We start from the raw sequence: 25297 nt of genomic DNA on the forward strand, positions 1-25297 counted from the left end.
AAAATGTATTGGGGCTCGCATGCAGGGGAGAGGACAGAAGGCGGGTAACATAAGGTTAGCAGATACTTTACTGTTCTGTGAGGGCAGCCACCTACCAAGGCCCTGATTGGAAGTTTCACTGTTCTCTGTCGTAAAACCACATGTGATGTTATTGTTTCTGTCTGGTAACATCATCTTAGTACCGTGCACTTATGAGCAAAACTGCCTGGAATGAGGAATTACTGTGTGGGACTGACTTTTCCAGTTATACAACTATACTAAAACATAAATGTAAATGATGCTCTTTTACCACATACATTTACCACTTATATTGAGGAGGTGGTAAATGTATGCCTGGATTTGTGGGTGGGGGCGAAGCGAGTAATATGCTTCCCCGCTACTAGATAAAAAAGTGTGGCATGCAATGCCGTATGCGATTTATCCGGCCAACATTACCAGCCAGAAAAAGGTGTTTTGTTTGTTTTTTGCACACCCTGTAAAATCAGATGAGGCAAAAACAAACATGTTATAATAATGAGGAGCAAGTTAAGGCATAAGAGTGTGCCTCAATCTTGCTTTCCATTACTTACTATCAGGTCCAGTATGTATCTGATCCTCGCAAGCGTAGGGTTTGCCTAGGGTTTGGATCATGACCTGACTAGGTCTCACTGAACTGGAGATCCTTTATATGGGATTACTAGCCCTACCAATAAGAGATTTTAATCCAGCCTGGGCAGGTTTGGGAGACAATAGTGTCTGCTGTCTATGCCACAGCAAACAAGAACCATGGGCTCACCTGCTGTGTAGCTGCCCCGTTTTAGACCACCAAAGGAGACTTGCTCAACCAGTCTTTTGGGTCGAAGGTGTATGCCAGGGCCAAACTGGGAACCGAAACCGGCCCTGGCAAAGATCTTGGCTGGCCCTGGATGGGGGAGGGGGCGGAGGGTGCTGGTGGAAAGATTTGAAAATATTTCAAAGCCAGCCCTGGTAACAAAAGCGCCCCCCAGGGGTCTTAAACCAGCCCCCACCCTGGTGGTCCACCGTGGAACGCCCAGTGCCTGCTACGGCCAGTCCAGCCCTGGTGTACGCGCCTGTGCACAGGCATCCATGATTTGCTTCAGTAGCCGGTCCCCGGCGGCACTGGGGACGTATGCCAAATTTGTCAAAATTTTAAAGCAGCAGCTCCCAATTAAAGACAACAGCACACCTTCGGGAGCAAAGACACATCACACCTTTGCTCCGCAAGTGACCCAGTGTGCGTTGCACACTGGGTCACTTGCGGAGGGGTGGATTGGGATTAGAAATCGGGACCGGCACGCTATAAAAAAAGTGGCCTACATTTGCATATTGCCTTTCTTCGGGGAAGTTTGATAAACACCTGTAAACAAGTGAGGCCACTTCGTCTCCGGCCCCCTGCCCCCGCTCAGTATGCATACATTAATTGGCCGACCCAGGATAGAAAGGGAGTGACACCTCTGCCCGTTGATAGATGGTCGCCCATCTGCCTCCAGAAAGGCCACTCAGGGCTCCACTGGGCCGCTGGCGACCTCTGAACAAACCAGACACAGCCCAAATCGGCCCCCCAGGCTGCCATAAAAGCAGCCCATAGCTGTAACTTCGGTACCGGCCGCTCGTCCATTGCCCAAGTGCCCGCCTTACCAATCCGATAGCAGGGCTATCGCTAGGACCAGTATGGCAAATCCCTTGTCGACCCTCCTGAGAGCTTTTATCGGTTTTAGTGTTTTAATGTTTATACTATTAATTTTATAGCTTTCTATCACAGTGATTCTGTAATATGCAAGATAAGATAAAAGCTCCTATCTGGTAACTCATGCATGGCATAAAAAACAGCTTTCCTGCAGGATTACAACACCGCCAACCACGCCCTCCCCCATGGAACAATGTGCTACCTGTCCACTAATGCGCCTTGGCACACCACAACCGGGCATGTAGCACTATATAAGTGCCACAATACAATACAATGAATAATTCAAATATCTGAGACCTGCTCAGAGCTGCACGGAGGCTTGAAGCAGAACTAATGGAAGTCGGTGTCCTCTGCAGTCCTCCGAGGGGGCTGCGGAGCATTTAGTGTTGAGTTGTGGGAATGCAGAGCAACCTTTATGGGTTGAATGACATTTCAGATTTCATTACTTTCAACTCATAATGTCGGAGACTGTGAAAACTGTAGCAAATGAAGCGTTTATCCGTGACCCAGAGGAGAGCAGGAAGGTGGTTATGGCTGAAAACGCCGCAGGGGGTGATGGAAATGTCATCGAATAAGACTTGATGCGCTACAGATTGCGCTGAGCCTTTGATAATAAGGGCTCGCGTTCCTGCAGGCGGGGAGAAGTGACTTCTGCTGAGAAGAGCATCAAACTTAAAGGGCTGCTGAGGCTGGATCTGGGTCACTTCATTAGAGTGAACTCCCTTCTGGCCTCTCGGCCGGTGGCATAGCTGGCGGTTGTGCGGCAGGAGCAGTGGCACCGGGGCACAGGGCTCAATAACTCCTGATTAATGTTGTATTTTACTACCTAACCAAAGGTTAGTGGGTCTTTTTCATTGCTTGCATTGGGGCTCATGGCACCCTTGGTACACCACTGCTCTCAGCCTCTACCCCAAAGTCTCTATAATGTCTTGTAGAAATATCAGCCTTTTTCGAGTTTTTCTCATAAAAATCAGCAAGTACAAAAACAATGAGCACTCACAAAGCTAATATTTTGTATAGAAAAAGTGTTTTTGAGAAATGTTTTAGCACACTCTTCCTTTGTGAATGAGAGCACATCACAAGTGTTGCTTTTACCCAAAAAACGAAACCTAAAAATTCTGTAAAAATTAGGAAATCCCTTAAACATGTGGCGCAACTCTGATCTCTTTTTACGGGGCTCCTTAAAGAGGAACTCTAACAATAATAGCACCCTGGATATGATGTTTTGTGCACCCTTACCCGAAATTATAAGTCTGATGGTTTATGGGTCCCGTGACAATTTAATTCAGCTACACTGTGGCAACTGAGGAGAGGAACATACCATTTTGAGAGCCCACTTTTAAATGTTGGATGAGTTACGCCATCATTTGGCTGGCACAAGGCCTACATTGCAGGTCAAGCTACTTGCACTGCACTTTGGAAGTGGAATGAGCACTGATCCTGATTGGCAGTGACAAGAACTGCTTGTTTTGAAGGTCTCTCTTGTCTCCTTCTTGATTACCTGAGGAAAGGATGACTCCTCCCAGTAGTCACAGTGCTATTCTGCACTTACTGTGCACATGAAAGGTGTTAAGAATCTCCTTCAGTTAGGAGAAAGCAGCCACTAAAAACAGAAAAACCTCCTTGGCAATATTGGTACTTCTTGATGGATGACAATAAATCGTACACGTGTTGAAAAGCAAAGCGCTAAACCCATCCTAAGGCAGGGCGAGACAAGTCCAGCAGAACGTCTTCCACAACAGATATTCAGCTGGTAGCGCTACTGAAAAAAGGAAGCAAAATTCAAAGGCAAAAACAGAACAGGGTGGGTGATGAATGTGAAGAAAAATTGAGATATGAGTGCTTTCCAAGACACAACCTTCACTGTTCCAGGCATCCTTATATGATTTCAGCAGGAGATGATATCACAGGAAAAATGTTAAACTCCACATTGAATTGGGATATTCTGACAACAACAATGGGAATGCAAACGTCATATATAGGAATATATTTAAGACTAGCCATGGTATGATGACTCTTCTACGGGGTGACCAGTGCGACAATAAGTACGACAATAAGTACCTTTTGTATAACATCCTTCCTTCCATCCAGCCTCACCCCTTGCACTGTGCAAAGAAACTGCTGCCAGAGGGGCATCCCCTAAGCTGGTGCAGCCACAGTAGCACTAAAACTGACTCGGCAGAAGAACAAAAAAGTCCTCAAATCATGCTGAGCATGACAACCCTAGACACCCTGTTGAGTGGCCTCTGTCTCTTGTTGAGTTCCATTCCCATGTGCCTGAACAACCAAGCTACACCATACTGATGAGGCTCAAACAAGCCAAAACTAGTCTGGGGTTGTTTGTGTTCCTGTTCAGATGGAATCTGGCCTGTTGGTTCAGGCTGAACTGTTCCTACTGGATCAGGACCAAGGCTCATTTGCAAATGGCTGGTTCCTTTCTAAGATGGCATGGTGGGCAAAAAGTGACGGACTGAATTGCAGCTCAGAGTAATTATCAGTGGCTTATATAAATTCATGCAACCCACCCATCACTTTGTTTCCCTCAGTCCATTCAGTAGAAGCCTTTTTCGTTGCCAATAATTCTCTTTTGAGAACTAAATTGTTCTGTTCACTTTCAGACAAAGCAAGGGGCATATAGAACACAGATTGTACTCCTTCATCACTTTATTGTAGTTGTAACAGGACAGCTCTATTATTCTTTCAGAAGCATCAATCCTACAGTACACTTGTTAGAGGTGTCAGTGTTGCATAAGATTGGATGGAGCGCAAGTGGACATTATTTTGAGTAGAATAAATGCTATTTCAGCATTGGAATCCAAGTGAAAACCATTTGATTATGTTTTTCTTCTATAAGAAACGGGTACTGTCATCAGGTAAATGTTTGGAAAATTCTTGATAAATTGGTGCTAAAAATGTGAAAATCCAAGGAGATTTGGGATTTGCCCGACATTGGAGGAAACCGATCATTTAAACATGTTTATCTTCATTAGGTCCGTAGAAAAACTTAATGCATTTAACCTGAACTGAAAATACTTTGTCTCCTCTTGTTCATATTCACATTTCCCAGGCTGGTGAATTAATTGATGTTACTGGAGACTAGATTTCAACTAAGGTCACATACTGTTCATGTACAAATAGGGGTTTTAGCAGAATAATATTGTACAAATAAGTGATTCATGACGTTAGAAACAACTGAATTTATGAAATGCTGAAAAGTTGCAGGGGCATTACACAATCCAAATGGCATTACACAATACTCAAATGTGGAATGCCAAAAGCAGTGTGCACTCATTACCCTCTTATGTACACAGAAGCTGGTAAGCACCTCGTAAATCGTGTTTGGTGAATAGCTGTGCCCACCTTACAGACTTGAGAATGTCTTTGATAAGAGTTAAGGGATATCTACCCCTCCTGATTTAATGAGTCTCTAGGTGATGCAGCACCTGAGATCGTGATCTTTTTTGGGAACAAAACTCAGAGATGCCTCACCTGGTGACGAAGAACATACAATCAACCCATTCTGCCTTGTAAATAGGCCTTCAGTAGCTCCTTCTCATCCACTGACAAAGAATAGATGTACCCAAATGACATAACTCCATCAGGTTCAGTTAGTATGGTGCTGTCATATTGTTGAAAGGGGAGAAGTAAGCACACCTTGGGTTTAGCAAAAACTATACATTCTGCATGATACTGAGATAGCATGAGGAAATATTAGTCATGATTATGGTTGTAGCTGTTGTGGAATCTTTCATTTCTTCAAAAGGTGACCAGTACCTGCCTGACGTATAGCAATGGTCATGACAAAACTGTGAGGATAATGATATTGTTCTGGTAGGGCAACTGATGTACCTTCTTGGTCAAGGAATTCAAAAAAATACAGCATAACGGGGAGAAGCTATTATGGCAAAATAAATTACTTCTTTATGGAGAGTAATTAAATAATTTAACAATCAAATTATTAGTCTCCAATTTCAAATTCCTTTATATTTACAGTACATTTCAAAATGTTCAATTGTACATTTAGCTTCTTTATTTATATACACTTCATTAATCTTATTATTTATTTATTTTTTACATAGTCACGGACCCCCTGAGGAGGCTTTGTGGATCCCTAGAGGTCCCCGGACCACAGGTTGGGAACCACTGACATAGAGTAACTAACAAAATACTCTTACTGAGACTACTTAACATCCTAAATACCAACGGTTGTCAACTAGGCGGAGCCATACATTGGTAACAAAGCCATTGGTTGAAGAGGGCTGATCCAATGCCCAATTATTTATATGCTGGTCTGAAGGGCTGAACCAATATGTGAATGACACCCAGTTTTATGAATAACTGAAGTGAGCTTACCTAAAGTTAATTTTCTCTGTGCAAAATCATGTATTATTTTTTATAAAACATGAGGCACAGCGACGTAGCCTCAGAAGGGGTGTTTGGGGTCTTGCACAGGTGGGCACAGGTGCTTTCCGTCAGATATGGTGATCTGTCGGATTGCAAAAGAAATTTTTACATACATACAGATAAAAACGCACACACATTCTCCCTCTCTCTGTTTGGAAAGTCCTAAATAATGTTAGTTATTTCACAAAATATTATGTTTTCTCTCACTTAGTACTCCTACCAATCCACACCCCTCCTTTTCCACTGTCCCTTAGACCCCCCCTGTCACATAATGAATTTTATCATTATGTGCCAACGTGATTGCTGAAACATCTGAAGCACAGCCCCCACAATCCTATGGACCAAGCTACACCTCTGCTGATGAGACAGCTAAAACAGTATTTTGGCGAGACAGAAAACACACAGAAATACAGCACAGGGAGCAGGAGCTCAGGGGGTCCCTGGCTCACATGCAAAAGACATACAGCATTGGTATATCACTATTTTCCCTGAAAGACATGGAACACACTTGGGGCTACACGACCAGTGCAAGTTTTCTACAAAGACATTGAACAAATGTGGTACTGCAGTGCAAGCTTCCTTCAAAGACAAGGAATAAGTGTGGTATTGCAGGGCCAGTGCAAGCTTCATCTGAAGAGATGGAACAAGTGCGGCACTTCAGGACTAGTGGAAGCTAGCTGCAAAGACATAAAACAAGCGTGGTACTCAGAGTCAGTGCAATCTTGCTTCCAAGACATGCAACAAGTGCGGTACTGCAGGGCCAGCCAATGCAACCGTCCTTCAAAGACATAGAACACGTGTGGTATTGCAGGGCCACTGCAATCTTCTTTCAAAGACATGGAACAAGTGTGGCACTGGGCATCACATTGAACGCTTCCCTTAGATACAATGAACAAGCAGCATTTCAGATTTGGTACAAGTGTAAGGAACAGCAGTCTGTTGTATGAGTGCAAGCTGAACTCACATGCACAGCAAGATTTCCACACACAAAAAGGAACAGAACCAGGCAGGAGTACACGCTTCTCTTACACCCATAGAACCCATTCCGATCTGGTCAGAATCAATGTTAGCTTCCCTTGCATGCACAGAATATGGACAGTATCTGCCGAAGCAAGCCTCTGTGTAAACAAACACACATACAGTGAAGTATCTGAAAGCAGTCTAAGTTCCCCTCACACACAGAACAGGTGTGAGTTGGTCATCGGCAGTGCAAGCTAAGACATCCTCACATACCAAACAGGTATCACATTGCCATCAGAATTTAAGCTTATTTCAGGCATAAAATACCCCCAGTAAAATATAGGGATGGGTGAGTCAGATGGTAGGCTCTGTTTCAGCTCAAGGTCCTCTTGAGCCCTCAAGCCCAAAATGACCTGATCTTTCTTGTGACCTCTGCCTGCTACCCAGCTGCGGCCGGTGCAGGTAAGAGTGATGGGGTGGTTGGGCCCGGTTGGGAGGTATTCGACAGATGACCACAAGGGAAAATTAAATAAATCATCAATTTTCCCTTGTAGCTGTCCGTCGAAATCCAGCTCCACCTCTCTCACCTGCACGGGCACGGGCCACTGCAGCAGCTACCCACGCTCTAACTTCAACATGCATCAAGAAAGAAAGACAAAGCATTAAACTTTGGTATCAACCAGGAGCAGTTTGAAGTAAGCGAAAGGAAAATTCCAGCCTCTATATTAAAAGAATAAGGAGCAATTTGTCAGAAAATTTGACTGACATTTTACCTCTACTTTGAACGAATAGCAAATGTAAAAAGATAACAACAAAATTTAAAGTCGGAACTCCAGCATGGTTATTTAGGTGCCTTCTCAAGGCTCAAGGGGCAATTGCAGTTGGGCCCACTCCCACCCATGGGCCTCAAAGCCTTGCACCGGCTGCACCACTGGTAGCTACTCCCCTGTGAGTAAGCTGTAGATGTGAGTTAGTATTGCAGAGTGCAGTGGAACAGGTGTATGAGATAAAACTACTTCCTGTGGGACAAGCTCAATACTTTATTTTGTGTCTCTAAGGTCTAGAATAAAACTAAGAGTAGAGTGAAACTTCAACTAAATAATATTAAAGGGGTCAACATGTTTCTCCCAACGTATAAGAGCCTACAATGAGGTGCGTGGCATTCTTCTGGACCATAGTGCGGAGCCATTAAATGAAGTAAGAAGTATGTAAATAATGTAAACAAAAAAATAGAAAATGAGTCCAACCACATGATATGTGGCTGTGTTCACTGGTATCCTCACCTGTAATATAGACAGCAATCAAGAGACAGACAAATAACAAGATAGATTATATCATACTTGCCAAATTGGCACTCATGTACTCTGCTGGGAAGCAAGTGTTAGTGCCAATCATGCATTTTGTGGTCAAATCACACGTGAAGTGAAAGGACTACTTTATATAAAGATATATTAATAGCATATATCAAAGCTTACCCACATTTGTCAGGTGTTTTGCCTGAACTCCAACTATCTCAGGCACACCAGTAGAGAGCTATATTTATGACAAAACAAAAATGTGGTCCAGAGGTCCTGCTGGTAGAATAAGGAAATGTGTGCAACATTCAATCTTTATCTTTAAGGCGTGGTGTCAAGAAGTGCCCAAGGCTCAATAGCAGAAGTTCTTCTGAGTGTCTGTGTTTTGGCACAATTTCGTACACCTAACCTCTGAGAGCATTAAGGGAACACGGGTACGGTGCCTGGTAATGTATATGGCAGTGCACACATGCATGGTGTAGGCCAGCCAAACCCCACACCGCAGTGTTGGAGGATTGGAGGATTGGAGGATTGGCGGATCGTCGTCGTCTGCCCCATTAAGGTAAAAGTCGACACAAAGGTGCTCTCATTTTACACTACAAGGTGCCTAGTGCCTCATCAGAGAACTAAACACAGGGAAACACCCAATGTGAGTTGGTCTTCAGACCATGCTCACTTTTGTGTCTTTAATAGCTGTAAAACTCCTTATCACAAAAGGCCTCGATCTCAAAGATATTAGCACGCCAATGCTATCCTTAGGGACTCATTTATGGCATTTTGGCATAGGGCAACGCAGCAAGACACCTTGTTGCCTTGCCCTACGCCAAAGTGAAAAGGCAGGAAGGCACATTATTTAAGCAATACGGTGCATTCCTGTACTTTTTGCCTGCGCTGGTGCCATTTTGGCAGCCTAGAAACAACGTATGCACCCTTGCACCATGGTGCAAGGGTGCCTCCATTGCAGGCAGGATTGTTTGTGCAGGAAGGGGCACCTTCTTGAATAAAGACAATCCCGAGAGGAATTTTCCTCTTTCAATGTGTGCTGCAGAATGCACTGCACTTGGAAAGAGGAAAAAGCATGGAAAAATACAAATATTTCTCCTATTTACCCCTCCCCTGGGGAGGCATAAGGTTTTGGCTCTTCCCCAGGTTTACGTGATTAAGTAAATCAGGGGCAGAGTAAAAACCCACGGTTGTTGTGTGAGAAACTCCACTGCAAAGCCTATGGAACGCCTCCCTGGTGCAGAGCAAGGCAACACAGTACCTTGTGCTGCCTTGCCTTACTCCATATCTATGAGGCCATTCGAAGCCATGCAAAGTGGCCGTGTGTGGCCTCATAGATGTGGTTTAGAGGTTTTCGCCACCGGAGCATCAGACAAAGTGACGCTCCAGTGGGGCAAGCCTTTCATAAATAAGCCCCTTAGTGTGTAAGCTTACTTAAATGATTCACGGAACATGAATTGCACTGATAGATTTATATACGTTTATGATAAAGTCGGCTGGTAGGACGGAGTTTTCAGTGAGAGCAATTCTGCCCAGACGGACCAGTTGTGGGAGTTCCAGGGTGGAGACACCACTAAAAATAGATGAACATCCATGCCTGTGGGCATAGACAGACTTTTAACAGCCACATTCCCTTCCTGACAATGGTCGGAGATATACTTCTGTCAGGGGCATGAGCAAGTCAATTTTCAGGGTGGGAATGTGGAGGTAGCACCTCCAGAATTAGTAGGGGTGTAAGGAAAGTGGCTTTAACGCAGGCAAAAAACTTCAAAAGCACAAGCAACGTTCAGAGTGACATTTCTAGATACAGAAATGTAAATGTGCATATAATCTGATAAAAAAATAATTATCTTGTCGTTGCTGTGTGATTGTCTAAGGCTGTACAATTGTACAAGAGTTTTATAAAAACGTAGAAATGTTTTCAAAGATTAAGCAGAAGCCAATATCAGACAGAACATTTGGGATTCTATTTTACAGGCACAGAGATTACCCAATATGTTAACAGAATGAGAATCAGATACACATTCTGAATTTCGTGAAAGTTGTCAAATAAGTAATTCACTTTATTATATTACTCGCTCCCTGAAATGCACAACAATTTTAAATATGCTTTCAAAACAGTATCATATGATTTTTCACTGATATCCCTTTTTTCTTTTTTATGATGCATATATTTTTTAAACATTGCTTCAGAAAATTGATTGAAATTAATGAAAAAACAAAAGAGCAATATACAGAAAACTTTTGTTCAAATCAAAGAAAATATACTGATAAAACAGAACTCTAGGGCCCAGATTTACTAACACTTTACACTGGGTTTGTGTCATAAAAGGGTGACACAAAGCTGTGCAAACCGCAGAACTGATATATACCCTTTTGTGCTGGGAAGGAGCCCTAAAGTGACACAAAGCAGCAGAATGTACTACTTCACACAACTTTACATCGACGCTCGTGCCGCGGGTGGTACGTGGGTCTTCCCATGCAATTACCCATGGACTTTGACACAAAGCCTCTCTTCTAAAAAGGTAGACATGGCTTTGTGTGTATGCCATTTTGAGGCAGGGGTAACACTGAAGAAAAGTTTCTTGTCTCCAAAAGTTTCCAAGTTTACATGTGTGGTGTGATGTATTTGCACACATGCAAACTTGGGAATATTTTAAACTGTATCTAAGTATAGTATTTTGTATGTAAAGGTATCTTCCAGCACAAGACCAATGATAGATATCACACACATACACTTCCACTATAGTACAAGGGTTTGTTCAAGGGACACAGACAGCCTAAAGTCTGCCAGCGCTGGGGGTAAGAGAAGCTTTGTCATATATTAGTAGATATGGTGCTGTTCTGCTCTCTCTCCCTCTCTCACAAAACACAGCAGCAACCATCGGCGCCGCATGACATGTAAGTAAATCTGGCCCTAGGAATCTATTTGTTTCAGCTCAGAGTTATTATAAAAAGCTGTCATAACATACTGCCTGGGGGATTTATCTGTAATCCTATGTAAATGATGAAGCTAGCATTACTGTGTAAAAGCAGCAATTTATTTCACGCTGGGATATTTGATAGAGATGACTCGGAGATGACTGCTCTGCTTGGCAAATATCAGATCTTTATTTAAAACTATCTGATAATATAGTTCTAAATGTATTCATACTTGTAACCATAGTCTGGTGAGTCACTGCCCTCCCTGGGGATCATGTGATGAAGTGGGAATTAAACACATGCCCTCGCATGGGGAGGCTGCCATTGTGTCCCAGAAATACACATACACAATCGTGTCAGTTAAACTGATCTCTAAGTTAAAATATGTGCTTAGTTGTTCTGAACAATGAGTCTTGGCCTCTGATATACCTGAGACACAGAATAAGAATAAAAAGAATTAAAATAAGAATTTAAAAAAAATTAGAATATATACATACATTGAAAATGCTCTTGCTTCCATGAAGCAGAGCAGAGTTGCTTTTAAATAAAAGGAGATGCATGTTTGCAGCTCTCTTTGTCCAAAAGCAATGCCGGCTCCCACAGGAGGCGGGGAGCTGGCAGGGACCTTGAGGTTCCCCACGCAGTCCCCAAGGAGAGGCCATGTCCCAGGGGATGGCGTCCCCGGGTCAATATTGGCACGGGGAGGGGGGCTGCACAGGCCCTCCGCATTTTTTTTAAAAAAGGTGAAGGCCTGGCCCGGGGAAAGGGGTGCCCGGGGCCAAAATTGGCCCAGGTAAATGGGTTTATGCGGCCCCTCTTGCTCTATTAAACACAAAAAAGGAAAAGGCCGGCCCCCGGCGGAAAGGGTCCCCGGGCGTAAAAAGCCCAGAGAGGGAGGCCGCGCAGCCCCTGTCCCTATTTAAAATAAAAAAAGACTGGCCCCGGGGATAGAGTCCCCGGGGCCGGAATCGGCCAAGGGAAGGGGGGCTACGCAGCCTCCCTTCCCTAAAAACAAAATATTAAATTATAAAAAAAACTCCAGAAAGTCGGCTGAGGCCACGCCCTCTTCATCACCACTCTGCAAACGCGCCTCCTGGCGCAGTGGTGGTTGGGGAATGAAATCCCCTTGAATGCTGAGGGTCTTTGGGGGCACACAAGCCCTCTTGTTACCCCCAGTAAGGACGAGACAGCGGGATTGCTGAGAGGAGTTGAAGGCCACACCCCCTTTTTCTATCATTTTGCAAACATGCCTCCTGGCGTGCTTCTGGTTGGGGAATGAATTCCACTTTACTCTTGAGGGCCTCAGGACTAAAGTGGACTACTTCTACCAACCAGTAGTGCGTCAGGAGGTGTGTTTGCAGAGTGCTGGGGCGTGGCCTCTGACAAAGACTTTCAAGAACCAAGGAGACTTCATCCCCCAACTAGTTGTGCACCAGGAGTTGAGTTGCAGAGTGATGGAGAAAGGGGGCGTGGCCACTGAACATCTCTCAACAAACCCACTGCGTGGGACTTACTGGAGTTAACAGGAGGGGTAGTTGGACGCCAAGGATCCTCAGGAGCCAAGGGGACTTTATCCCCCTACCAGTAGTGCACCAGGAGCCGAATTTGTACAGTGGGGGAGTTAGGGGGCATGGCCTCCAACAACCTCTCAGCAATCCTTCTGTGTGGGATCTCACTGATTGCAGGAGGGGTATTTGGCCCCAAAGGACATCTTTGAGGACCAACTGCCCCTCCTGTTACATCCAGTAAGTCCCACACAGCGGGATTGCTAAGAGGTCTTTGGAAGCCACTCTGCCTTTCTCTACCACTCTGTAAACACGGCTCAGCATATGGTGCACTACTGATTGGGGGATGTACTCCTGAGGGACCTTGGAGGCAAAGGAGCCCTCCGGCTAACTCCTGTAAGTCTAACACAGCAGGATTACTGAGAGCTGGTCGGAGAATTGCTTTTGGACATATAAAGCTGCATGTTCAGCAGCTCCCTCCGTCCCAAACCAATGTCGTCTCCCACTGGCCTGCAGGGACAGCAGGGGCCATCACGCTCCCCCCAGATTCCCCATCAGTGACAAGTGGGTGCCCTGGGTGGGACCAGGGCACCCACAACAGAGGCTGGGCCCCGAGGATTGGGTCCCCAGGGCCAAAATCAGCCGAGGAGGAGGGACTGCGCAGCACCCCTCTCATTATCATTATTATTGTTTTAAAATTAGAAAAAAAAGACGGGGACCCAGGGGTTGGGGTTTCCGGGGCCAAAATCAGTAAAATGAAAAGAAAAAGAAAGGGCCAGACCCCAGGAGATGGGGTCCACGGGGCTGAAATTGACCCAGGGAGGGGTGTCACATGGCCCCCCTTCGCTTTCCATAATAGGCTAGGCCCAAGGGGTTGGGGTCCCCAGGGTAAAAAACTGTCCCAGTAAAGATGACTTTTTTTTAAAAGACAGAGGCCCCGCCCTCTTTCTCCACCACTTTGCAAATGCGTCTTCTGGTGCGCTGCCGATTGGGAGATTAAGTTCCCTTATGTTCAGAGAGTCGTTGGGGGCCCTCTGTTACCTCTAGTAATTCCCACACAGTGGGATTGCTGAGAGGTCTTCGGAGGCCACTCCCCCTTCTCCACCACTCTGCAAATGCCCCTCCATGCGCACTGCTGGTTGGTGGATGAAGTCCCCTTGGCTCCAGAAGGTTCTTGGAGGACAACATGCCCTCCTGCTGCCTCCAGTAAGTCCCACACAGCCTGATTGCTGAGAGGACTTTGGAGGCCACACTCCCTTTGTCCACCACTCTGCAAATGCACCTACTGGTAAACTGCTGGTTGGGGGATGAAGTCCCCTTGTCTCCAGAGGGTCCTTGCGGGCTAACAAGCCCTCCTGTTACCTCCAGTAAGTCCCATACAGCCTGATTGCTGAGAGGACTTCAGAGGCCACCCTACCCTTTCTCCACAACTCTGCAAACACGCCTTTTGGTGCACTGCTAGTTGGGAAATGAAGTCCCCTTGTCTTCTCCAGAGGGTCCTTGGGGGCTAACTACCCTCCTATCACCTTCAGTAGGTCCCACATGGTGGGATTGCTGAGAGGTTATCGAAGGCCATGCCCCCTTTCTCTATCACTCTTCAAACATGCACTGCTGGTTGGGGGATGAAGCCCTTGTGGTTCCAGAGGGTCCTTGGGGGCCAACTACCCCTCCTGTTACCTTCAGCAAGTCCTACAGAGCATGATTGCTGTAAGGACGTTTGAGGCCATGCCCCCTTTCTCCACCACTCTTCAAAACCACCTCCTGGCACACTATTGCTTGGGGGATGAAGTTCCCTTGGCTGCAGAGGGACCTTGGGGGGGGCCAAGAAGCCCTCCTGTTACCTCAAGTAAGTCCCTTACAGTGGGATTCCTGAGAGCTGGTCGGAGGTACAGCCCCTTCTCTATCACTCTACAATCGTGACTTCTAGTTAAATAACCATAGACATTCACTTAAAAAATGAAGGTTACAGGGATGTTATAGTTAGGAAATAGAATTTTTAAAAGCTAAGAAATTCACTGAAAAACCAAAGGTTACAGTGACATTATAGTTAGTAAATAGAATTTAAAAAACCTTAGAAATTCACTGAAAAAAACAAAGGTTACATGGACGTTATAGTTAGGCTGAGATTTCACTCTTACAAAACCAGTGAAATTAAGCAGTTATAGTTACATGAGCTAACTATAACTTACACCCCACAATGCTCTGCTTATGACCTCACATATTACATCGCTCATGACATGGGCCGTGACTTCACTGATGAGAACTCAAATGTCATTACTGATATCCTCATCAAGTGAGAGCAAGTGTTTTCAAGAGTTTATGGGTGTTAAAAATATATACTAACCTACTACAAAAGTAGTTAAAGTAGTATACTATGTGCACTTCTACTGAGTGACACTACTTCTAACATACATTATGTGAATAGCTGTGTGACTGCATGTATCTTTGTGTATATGGGTAGGTAAGTGGTAGTATGGGTGTATAAGTGGGCTTGTGAGTAACTATGTGGGTGAGTGATATGCTGTGTGAGTGGTGGTATTGGAGAGTATGTGGGTGTGTCAGTGGCTGTATGAGTTAGTGAGTGTGTTGTGAGGGTCTGTATGGGTCAGTAATTGTTTTAATTATTTTATTGAGTACATTTATTGGCGGATATCAGAGTATAGATAACATATACGTTTCATGGAATCTGTGCTACAGTCTCTCATTTTTCTACAGTCCCCTCAGGAACCAAGCATTATTTGGAAAGGTTGGGAGGGTTGCCATAGAAACTTATCTTATCTTAAAGTTGCGCTGTGTTAAGTGTGTTCCTTAAACAAAATGAGCTCTGTTGAGACAACCTGGGAATAGAAGTTAGAAAGGTTTTAAATGATTACCTGTCCTCAGCAGAGTACAAATTTAAGATGATGATATGGATTTGGAGGGAGAACATGAGGCTGAGGATGTATCAGCAATGGAAGGCTTAGAGAACAATTATAAGCTAAAGTGACCACTATTGTATAAAGGCACACATTTGCCTCAAGACTGCCATTACAAAGGGAAAAGTGGAGCAATATATGTATGTGTTAAGGAGGCTTGCAGCCACATGCAAGTTTAAGGGCATCAAGATACAGGATTTCTTTTTTTTTATTCAAAAGAACAAATAGGACTATTCACAGAGGTAGTTTACACTTTTGAATATGCTACATGTGTAAGTGTATGTTACACTTTTGAGTAACTTTACAACTTTGAGCTATTTTCAAAATGTGAGTGTAAAGTTACTCAAAAGTGTAAACTTAAATATCTTCACCCCATTCAAAATGGATTGGAGTCAAATGTATGAGTGTAAATTACTGCTGCTAAAAATAGAGCAAAGTAAGTCCAGCACCATACATGGCCAACCATCTGTACGGCAACACCCTCCACCGAAAATAATGGCAGAAGGGACTTAAAATAAATCCCCATATGAAGTTATGCTAAATCATATTAAACTATTTGAAATAGTTAAAAATGAAATTAAACACAATTTAAAATTGCACACATTTAAAAATATAACCTATTTATTATTTAATTATATCAAAATGGAACACTATAAATTATTGTTACAATAATTTTAAGTAAAATGCCATTAAACTACTTTTAATTAATTATTTACATCGCTTTTAATAATTATTAAAAGTTGTTAAACTGTTTTATAATTAAGAAATATATATGATATATTTTTTGATGTTTTTAACACTAAATTATATCTATTTATAGATTAACTATTTAAAATAATGTCATTTAATTTAGAATATTTTAAGTCCCTACTTCCATTATTTGCTATGGGAGGTGTTGCACTAGCAGTCATTGTCCATGTGAGGTGCTCCTCTTAGTCCAGCGCTTAGATGGTGTTATTTACTACTGAATTCAAAATTCAAAATTCAGCTTTATTCGATTTTACAAACATGAAAATCATAAAAGCACAGGTTAAAAAGAATTGCATTTTGCTATAGTTACACAGTTTAAGAACAAACAGAATAAATCCATAAAATCAAGGGTAACATAGCTATAGGTCATCACTTTGTATTCCTATATCTAATGACAGACTTTAAAAAAGAAGAAACTACCATTATAATCAAATGATTTTCTAAAAGCTGTAGCTTCAATAAAGCTGTTCTGCATTGTCTTAGGCCCATTTGCCTCAAGATCGGTTTAAAAAACCTTTTCCTGGGAAGTGTATAAAATTTACAAAATAAAACACCGTGCAGCGTTGTTTGAGTAGAAATATCATCACACGGGCATGGGAGTAAATTTCTTGATCAATCATTAGCATCTGGGAACGTAATCATTCTGTGGAAGATCCCATAACGAAAACAGGTTAGAAGCTTATGACTAAAGCTTCCCTAGATCTGTAACAAATATTTTTGTATACCCCGACAGATTGTCATTAGTTGGTTCTCCATAACAGTTTTTTTTTTATCTTTCTCTCTAAGCCAACGCTTATTCTCCAGATACGTCAGGAAAACAGTTTTCAGAGTTTTTCTAGAAATTGTTTCCATGATCTCTAGCGTTTCAAAATATTCAGGATGGCCAATTTCATTCACTATTTTCCTAATATAACTGAGCCATGGAACATTAGCCACCTTCTCTAGTTTAAGACAATCTACTAGTACATCACGATTAAAACCAGTCTCAGTTGATGCCCACACCTTATGCCAGAGTAAAAAAGGATTCAAACTAATAATATCAGAAATAAAAGGGAGACCGAGTTCCATATGGCAATTAAAAGAGTAGCAGTGGAGCCAGGAACCGCCAGGAGATAACGCGTGAAGGTGTTTTCGCAGCGTTGGATGGCTCAACTTCCATATCTTTAAGAACTCTCCAAGGCATTTCATGATTTACACAGTCGAACGCTGAACTCAAATCAACGAATGACAAGAGGAGATTTCCCTCCTTTGCAACTGTATATTTGCTTATGATCAGAAATAAATTGAGACCTTGCTCAACCGTACCGAGCCCCGCTCGAAATCCATACTGTAAATTAGATAGCAAGCCTGTCTTTGCAGCCCAGGATTGTAGTCTGTTAAGAATCACCCTCCCTACTACTTTCAGGAGGGATTCTAACAAGGAAATTGGACGATAACACCTTGGTTCATTTCTGTCCCCCTTTTAAAAAATGGAGATCACTATAGCATCCGACCATGTGGGGATAAAGCCATGACGGCTGCAACTATTTAGGACATTAGTTAGGAGTGGGGCCCATAGTTTGATGTTAGTTTTATACACGTCCACAGGGACGCCATCCGGCCCTGGTGCTTTACAAGAAACGCTCTCTTTTATGGCCCTGGTAACCTCCTCTAAAGAAATGTTAATATCTATAGGGAATGCTGCCGTCTGTGCACTATCGTTGGTCATCGTTGCTATTGAGGATGCCTCATTTTGTCCAGTGGGTTCCTCATTATAGAGATCCGCAAAAAATTCAACCCACTTATCCTCAGTAATAGCGATATCTATTTTATCAGTGTCTCCTTTGTAAAAAACAGGGCATTTACCGCTTTCCAGAAGCCATTGTTGCCTTTTCTTTCGCATGCCTGGTGTAGCATCTCCCATGCTTCTAATCTCAATTGTATCTTGCACTTTTTTAAAGCATGTCGATAAATAGTTCTAGCCTGTCTTATTTCCTCCCTAGATTTATTTGCACTATGTAATGCCTTCTTCAGGTGGGTGTGGGCCTTGGCTTATTCAGACCCTGTTTCTGCTCCCTCGTTAGTAACTTCTGGGCCTCGCCTGAGATATTGAAGAAAGCATTTAAAACATCTTCATCGTCCCTTCCCTCAGACAAACAGGTTTTGAATTTATTAGTAATCATGTTTATCAGGTTATAAATAAAATCCATGGGATCAGGTTATAAATAAAAGCCACGGGATCCACGTTTACCCACTTTAGGGAATACCCGCTAATACTAGCGAGATTTATCTTAAAATCATAGTTTAACTCCTCTTGATTAATAATTCTATCTGTCCTCTCCAAATTAAGAACCATGCTGAATGGGAAATGATCACTCATTATAATATCATGTGTTACGAAGGAGCGGACGTTGTGTAAATATCTATTTGAGACTAGGATATAGTCAATAACAGAATTACATCCCCTACCATTAAAGGTTGGCTTAAAAGGTACTGTGGGGGTGCATAGTTCATATTTACTACTGTTTTAGCTGTAGTAAATCAAGAAGTGCAGTTTGCGAATATAAATGGGCTTACTCTTTTGTAGGTGGGTGCATGGTCCTCCCTAAATATCTCTATTACCTTACCCCTTTACCCTTCCCTACCCACACCCCTTTTAATAGTAAGTATGCTCATTTTTTCAACCACTCCTCCTGAACCTCTCCCATTTGCTACTAAATAGTAAACTTATTGCTGTGTGGCTCTCCCCAGAGAAAAGATAGGAGATCTGAAGGTGGAGATTTACATTAATAAGTTTGTGAATAGCATTTTGTAGTACTTTAGTAGCACTGTAGAAGTAGTACTAAAAGTAAAATTAGGCCCCTAAGATGGGATAAAGCAATTTACACAGCATAAGTAATAGAACATACATTCAAATATGTGAAAGAATTAAATGTAATAGACAATGCTGGATCAAGTGGTGGATCCAGTATAAACTCCATTAAAAGTGGCAATGAGATAAGTATCGGAAAAGAGAATTTGGAAGGAAGATTTTAAAGGTGTGGTATTTTAAAATAGTTGGCACCCTCAGTGCATTTTAGCCTCTGAAAGTTAGATGCAGGAACATTTAACACTTTTAATGTATATGTAGAATTGGAGAGAAGACAAAAACATGTGAAAAGTGCTCTGTCCTTCTTCCCCTTTGGTATCGCTTTGTTCGCCCTAAGTTAGCAGGGTATGCCCAGATGTGGGTCCCTTGCTCACTTTGCCACTGGATTCAAGATAGCCTGGCTGATGAGGGTTATGAACCCGAAACCAGTCCCAGGATGCTTGTTTCCAGTCCAGGGAAGACATGGCTTGGCAGTTCATGCTGGACTGTTCGCATGAGGCACAGGGTCAGACTGATTTGCATATGGCCATGTCTGAACTGGGGTGGCGGAGTGAGCTAAAGAATGATGATGGATTAAACCCAGATCAGTTGACTGGGGGTGAGTGCTTGCAATGTTCAACACTCCGTCCATCATCCCCTTTGGTTTTGCTTTGTTCGCTTAAGTTGGCAGGGTATGCCCAGACGTGGGTCCCTTGCTCACTTTGCCACTGGATTCAAGCTAGCCTGGCTGATGACGGCTGATTAGCCAGAAACCGGTCCCAGGATGTTTGTTTTTGGTCCAGGGAAGACATGGCTTGGCAGTTCGGGCTGGACTGTTCCCATGAGGCACAGGGTCAGACTGATTTGCATATGGCCATGTCTGAACTGGGGTGGCGGAGTGAGCTAAAGAATGATGATGGATTAAACCCAGATCAGTTGACTGGGGGTGAGTGCTTGCAATGTTGAACACTCCGTCCATCATCCCCTTTGGTTTTGCTTTGTTCGCCCTAAGTTGGCAGGGTATGCCCAGACGTAGGTCCCTTGCTCACTTTGCCACTGGATTCAAGCTAGCCTGGTTGATGATGGCTGATTAGCCAGACACCGGTCCCAGGATGTTTGTTTCCGGTCCAGGGAAGACATGGCTTGGCAGTTTGGGCTGGACTGTTCCCATGAGGCACAGGGTCAGACTAATTTGCATATGGCCATGTCTGAACTGGGGTGGCAGAGTGAGTTAAAGAATGATGATGGATTAAACCCAGATCAGTTGACTGGAGGTGAGTGCTTGCAATGTTCAACACTCCGTCCATCATCCCATTTGGTTTTGCGATGGTTATGCTAGGCCATTATGTGCATGCAAATAAGAGAAATGCAAATAGCAATTTGGGCAGACTCTTGTGCACTGAATACCCTTATTGATACAAGACCTTCCAGAAATTATGAAGTAATAAGCTGAGCAAAATGAAAATCAGTCCTGGGTGTTGTTGTAGTATCAAATTATTGATAGGATTTTGAAACTGATTTAATGTTAAAGGATCTTAATGTGTCTTCAAAGGTGTTCGTAGTATACAAAATGAAGCTATTATGGGGATGAAGGAAGCAAAAAGGACAAGGCCTCATTTTTAGTCCAAACCATCTGCAACAAGTGCTTGTGACAGGAATTTGAAGGGGCTTCCTCTTTGAATCATAGTGAAAAAAGGGACTGTGCATAGAATGCACAAAGTTATAAAGGAGCTCTTGACTTCAAGAAATGTGTTACACAAGGCATTAAATCAGCTTTAGATGCAAGTTTCATCGAGACAGTAGAAGCATCCAATTGAACATGTTAAATTGTTGTAGCGCAGAAGTCCAACGATAGTCTAAGAAAGTGTGTAGACCTGGGACTCTAAAGAAATGGCTAGACTGACATACTCACAAATGATATGATACCCATGGTGGGAATAGCAATGGCTTTTATTAAATTAATCTATCAAATGCTTGCTTTCAACTAGCCTTACACCTACAGTATCATCATGTATAATCTATCACAACAGTAGGTGCCTATAAATTCTTGAAAATACCTTTTTGCTTGTCATCCAACACTGCCATCTTTCAGCAAACTGTGCAGAAATTCCATATGCAATGTACTCTTCCTGGATTATATTTTAGTTTGGGGAGAGTCTGAAAGTGTGTATGACACTGAGAAATGTTTAACAAGACTGAAGGATCCTGGGTTGGATTCTGGGCTTACTGTTAGCACAGAATAATGCAAATTTGACATTGCCGAGGTGCACTATCTATGGCTCACCATTTCAGGAGAAGATTTAAAGCTAAATTGAAGCTGATAGAAGCCACTGTGGATGCCCCATGCTCAACAAATAATTACCAACTTGACTCATTTTTGGACATGGTAAAATACCATGCAAAATTCTTATTCAGTAATCGAAAAGAAAGAGTTCATTTATTGGAGGAGGATCAAACATTCTAAGAAATGTATACAGAGAACCCATTTCAAAGTATGCACAAACTAGAAGCCATTTATTGACATGTTAACAACAGAGGGGTGCCTGGCAAAAAGTAGGTTTAGATAGCTGTGGTCCTAATAAAGATATTGATCGTTCAGGAAGTATTCCAATGGGTTGATAGAGAGAGGAAGTGTGCAGCGATGGAAGAAAGAGACATGAGATGGAATCAAGGCTAGACAGCCCTAGCATTTAGCAACCCTGGCATTCGGCTGCACCTAACAAAATCTTTGGCTCTTTCCTTTTTTTTAAATTAAATAAAAATTGGCCACTCTGGTCACATATGGGTGGGTGTCTGACCAATCTTCCTTTGACCACCCTAGCTTCCGCTGCACATCTGGGTGAGAGCTCGAGAGTTATGCACAATTAAGTGTACATTTCTATCAGCCTCTTCCATGGCCTTCTGCATGTATAGAAGTGGTATTGTTTGTGTGTATGTGAATATAGTGTTCAAAAGGAGTATTCCACAAGAAATGCTGGACATAGCAACTAGATAACGGCCCATAGATCAATGTCAGCGCGGGTAGGTATATATATTCATTGTGGCCCATGGTCAAATTTATAAGAGATACAAAACTAAAGATAGCTGTTTCAATCCATGTATTTGATACGAGACTTTATAGTCACCATCAATGATTCCCAGTTCTTATCCAGAAGATGTGACTACCTTGGTGGAGCTCAAACTCGTGACTTTTGGATCACCACCTTTGTCAGAAGAGAAGACTGAGATTTCAAAGTCAAATACAATTTGACTAAACGACTTTTCGGCCCTGATTCCAAGTTGGTCAGTGTTTTACTACCCCTGCACAAACCCCTGTTTGTGCTGGGGTCCGAATTCCAAGTTGGGTGGTATTTGCCACAACCGGTATTTACCAAATGTATTCAATACCACAACCTTGTTGCATTCTGCTAGGCATACCTGCCAGAATTTCATAGGCAAAAAGTGTACGGTGTTTACCGTACCATAACGATTTTGGTGTGTTAAGCTACAAAATTCAAATTTTATTCTCCACAGCTTTGTGTAGGTGCTATTTACCACTCACAGCTCAAGTATATTTTTTCAGGTGTCCAGTCATGTAATTGTCATCTAACATTCTTCATTCGCCATTGCCTTGTCCATGATATGGTAGTTAACAGATACAGGCAGCAGGTGGTAAGTTGGAAGAGGTGTGGCGCAGTGCCAGGGTGCCTGACTCTGGACCACAGGGCTCACGGTTCGATACCGGTTTGAGCCCCGGTTGATAAGTCCAGCACCATGTAACTCTGGGCAATAGCTCGCTTAATCTTCCCGACGGTCCCCAGCGCCTTGACACCCTCAAGGAATTGTGCGCTTTACAAATACTGGATTTCATTTAATTTATTCCATCAATGCCCAGGACATGAAGCGTCCAGCAGGTGTCGGATCCTGACCGCTTCTATTGGAATCGTCCCCTACTGTTTCATCCCAGAATGTGGAGGATATTCAAAACATTACATGCAGATAAAAGAACATGCAAAAGCATATACTACTGCACACGATAACATTTCTGCCCTCATTATTTATAATGAATGCTAAAATGAACCAATCAGTCCAGTGCTCAATTTGTGCTGTAGTTGCACTCATTTTTCCTCATCTGACATTGACACAGAAGCAGAGCAAGAGAGAGACAAGCAGAACAAGGATAGAGAAGGAGACTGGGAAAGCTATGAAAAAAGTGACAAATTGAGAAAGTAGGAATGGAAAGGAAACTGCAAATATGAGATAGAGGGAGGAAGTGTAAAGCGATGGAAGAAAGAGGCATGAGATGGAATCAAGGCTAGGCAGCCCTGGCATTTAGCAACCCTGGCATTTAGCAGCCCTGGCATTCAGCTGCACCTAAGAAAATCTTTGGCCCTTTCCTTATTTGAATAGAGTGTTCAAAAGGAGTATTCCACAAGAAATGCTGTACATAGCAACTAGATAACGGCCCATAGATCAATGTCAGCGCGGGTAGGTATATATAGGGATATGTTGGCAGGTATGATGGATGGTAAGTGATGACAGTAACAAGAAAGTACACATAGACTAAATATTTTACAGTTTATGAGCACAGTACATATTTACAGCAGCAGATTCGCAGGCCGGGGGTGATATAATGAGGAAGATGGTGGCAATTTCGTTAGCAGATATTGCATTCCTGCCGGAGGAAGCGTGTGTTGTGAGCAGTCTGGCCCATGGAGGAAGCTATGAGGTTGCAGGCACTTCTGGAGGGAGTGAGTTCCAGAAGGGCGGGCCCAGCAGATGCAATGGGTACCCTCAAAGCCGCATAGGGCGTCGGCTAGGGTAGCCTATGGGTGTTCTGACCGGCTGAGCACAGGTTGCAAGTGGGGAAATGTTAGATGAATGCTTCAGAGAACCTGTCAGGGGACACATTATTGTGTCTTTCAATACGAGGCTCCAGTGTTTCTCTGAGGTGTGGGTTCCATGCCACACTGCACATTGTGTGACCCCTGACTGCCCAGATCCCTCACATTTCCTCGGACATCCTTTGCACAAGAACATTTAACACACAGACCAGACTCCCCCACAGTCTGGGGCCAGAGGCATTCCGAGAGCCTGTAGAAACACACAGGAACGCATGTCCATGGGAGTAAACCAATGACAGACCTTACACTAATCATTCCATGCCAATTAGCACACAGTTCTGCCTCGTGTCAGTCTGGTTGGGGACCTCTGGTGCATGCAAATGAACTTTTTATAATGATATTGGCTAATCAAAAAGCGAGTTATTAGCTCGAACGTCTGCACCGTTTTATGAATCGATTTATCGGAATGGGCATTTTGTGCAGGGTTCACTTCTTCCCTTGGACATCTTCTTCAAGGACGGCATGTCAGTGTCTACATTGATCAGTGGTGTGGGAGAAGAGGAGAGATGGAGACTGAAATAGGCCCATGTACACAGGAGGAGTGTGAATGAAGAGCATGCTAGAAATGAGAGGGGATGAAAGAGGTGGCCAAAGAAAGATGCCCACACTGAGGGGTGAAAGGACACCTACTGCAGTTATATATTTTTCTGCTTGACAGACAAACCTTCTAAACATACACAAGAGCTCGAAGATGGAAGAGCCTTTCTGATAGGTGTTTGTCTCCTGACAGACCTACATCCAAGGATTATCTTTCACATGAGGTGCTCTACATGGAACAATTAATCATTGCTGCCAGTTGTCATTATGGGCCAGATGTAAAGAGCATTTTTCCTGTCGGATAAATGCTTTTTCAAATGAAGAAAACGAGAAATGTGATTCCATAACCTGTTACCGAATCGCACTTTGCATTTGTTATCCAGCATTTGGAAGGTGCGTGTTTAAGGCACCCCTTCCAAAAACCGAATTGTTATGGGGTGTATTACTGTTTTTCCACCGAATTATGGTGGCAAAACCGTAATAGTTTACCACCAGTTTAAAACTGGTAACCCACTTGCAAAACTTCTAGGTTGAATTTTTTTCATTTTAAATGCATTCCATTATTTTTAAAGAAAAATGGGCTGCATTAAAAAAAAAAGGTTGTTTCAT

Source organism: Triturus cristatus, chromosome 9 (assembly GCF_964204655.1).
Source record: "Triturus cristatus chromosome 9, aTriCri1.1, whole genome shotgun sequence".
Lineage (NCBI taxonomy): Eukaryota > Metazoa > Chordata > Amphibia > Caudata > Salamandridae > Triturus > Triturus cristatus.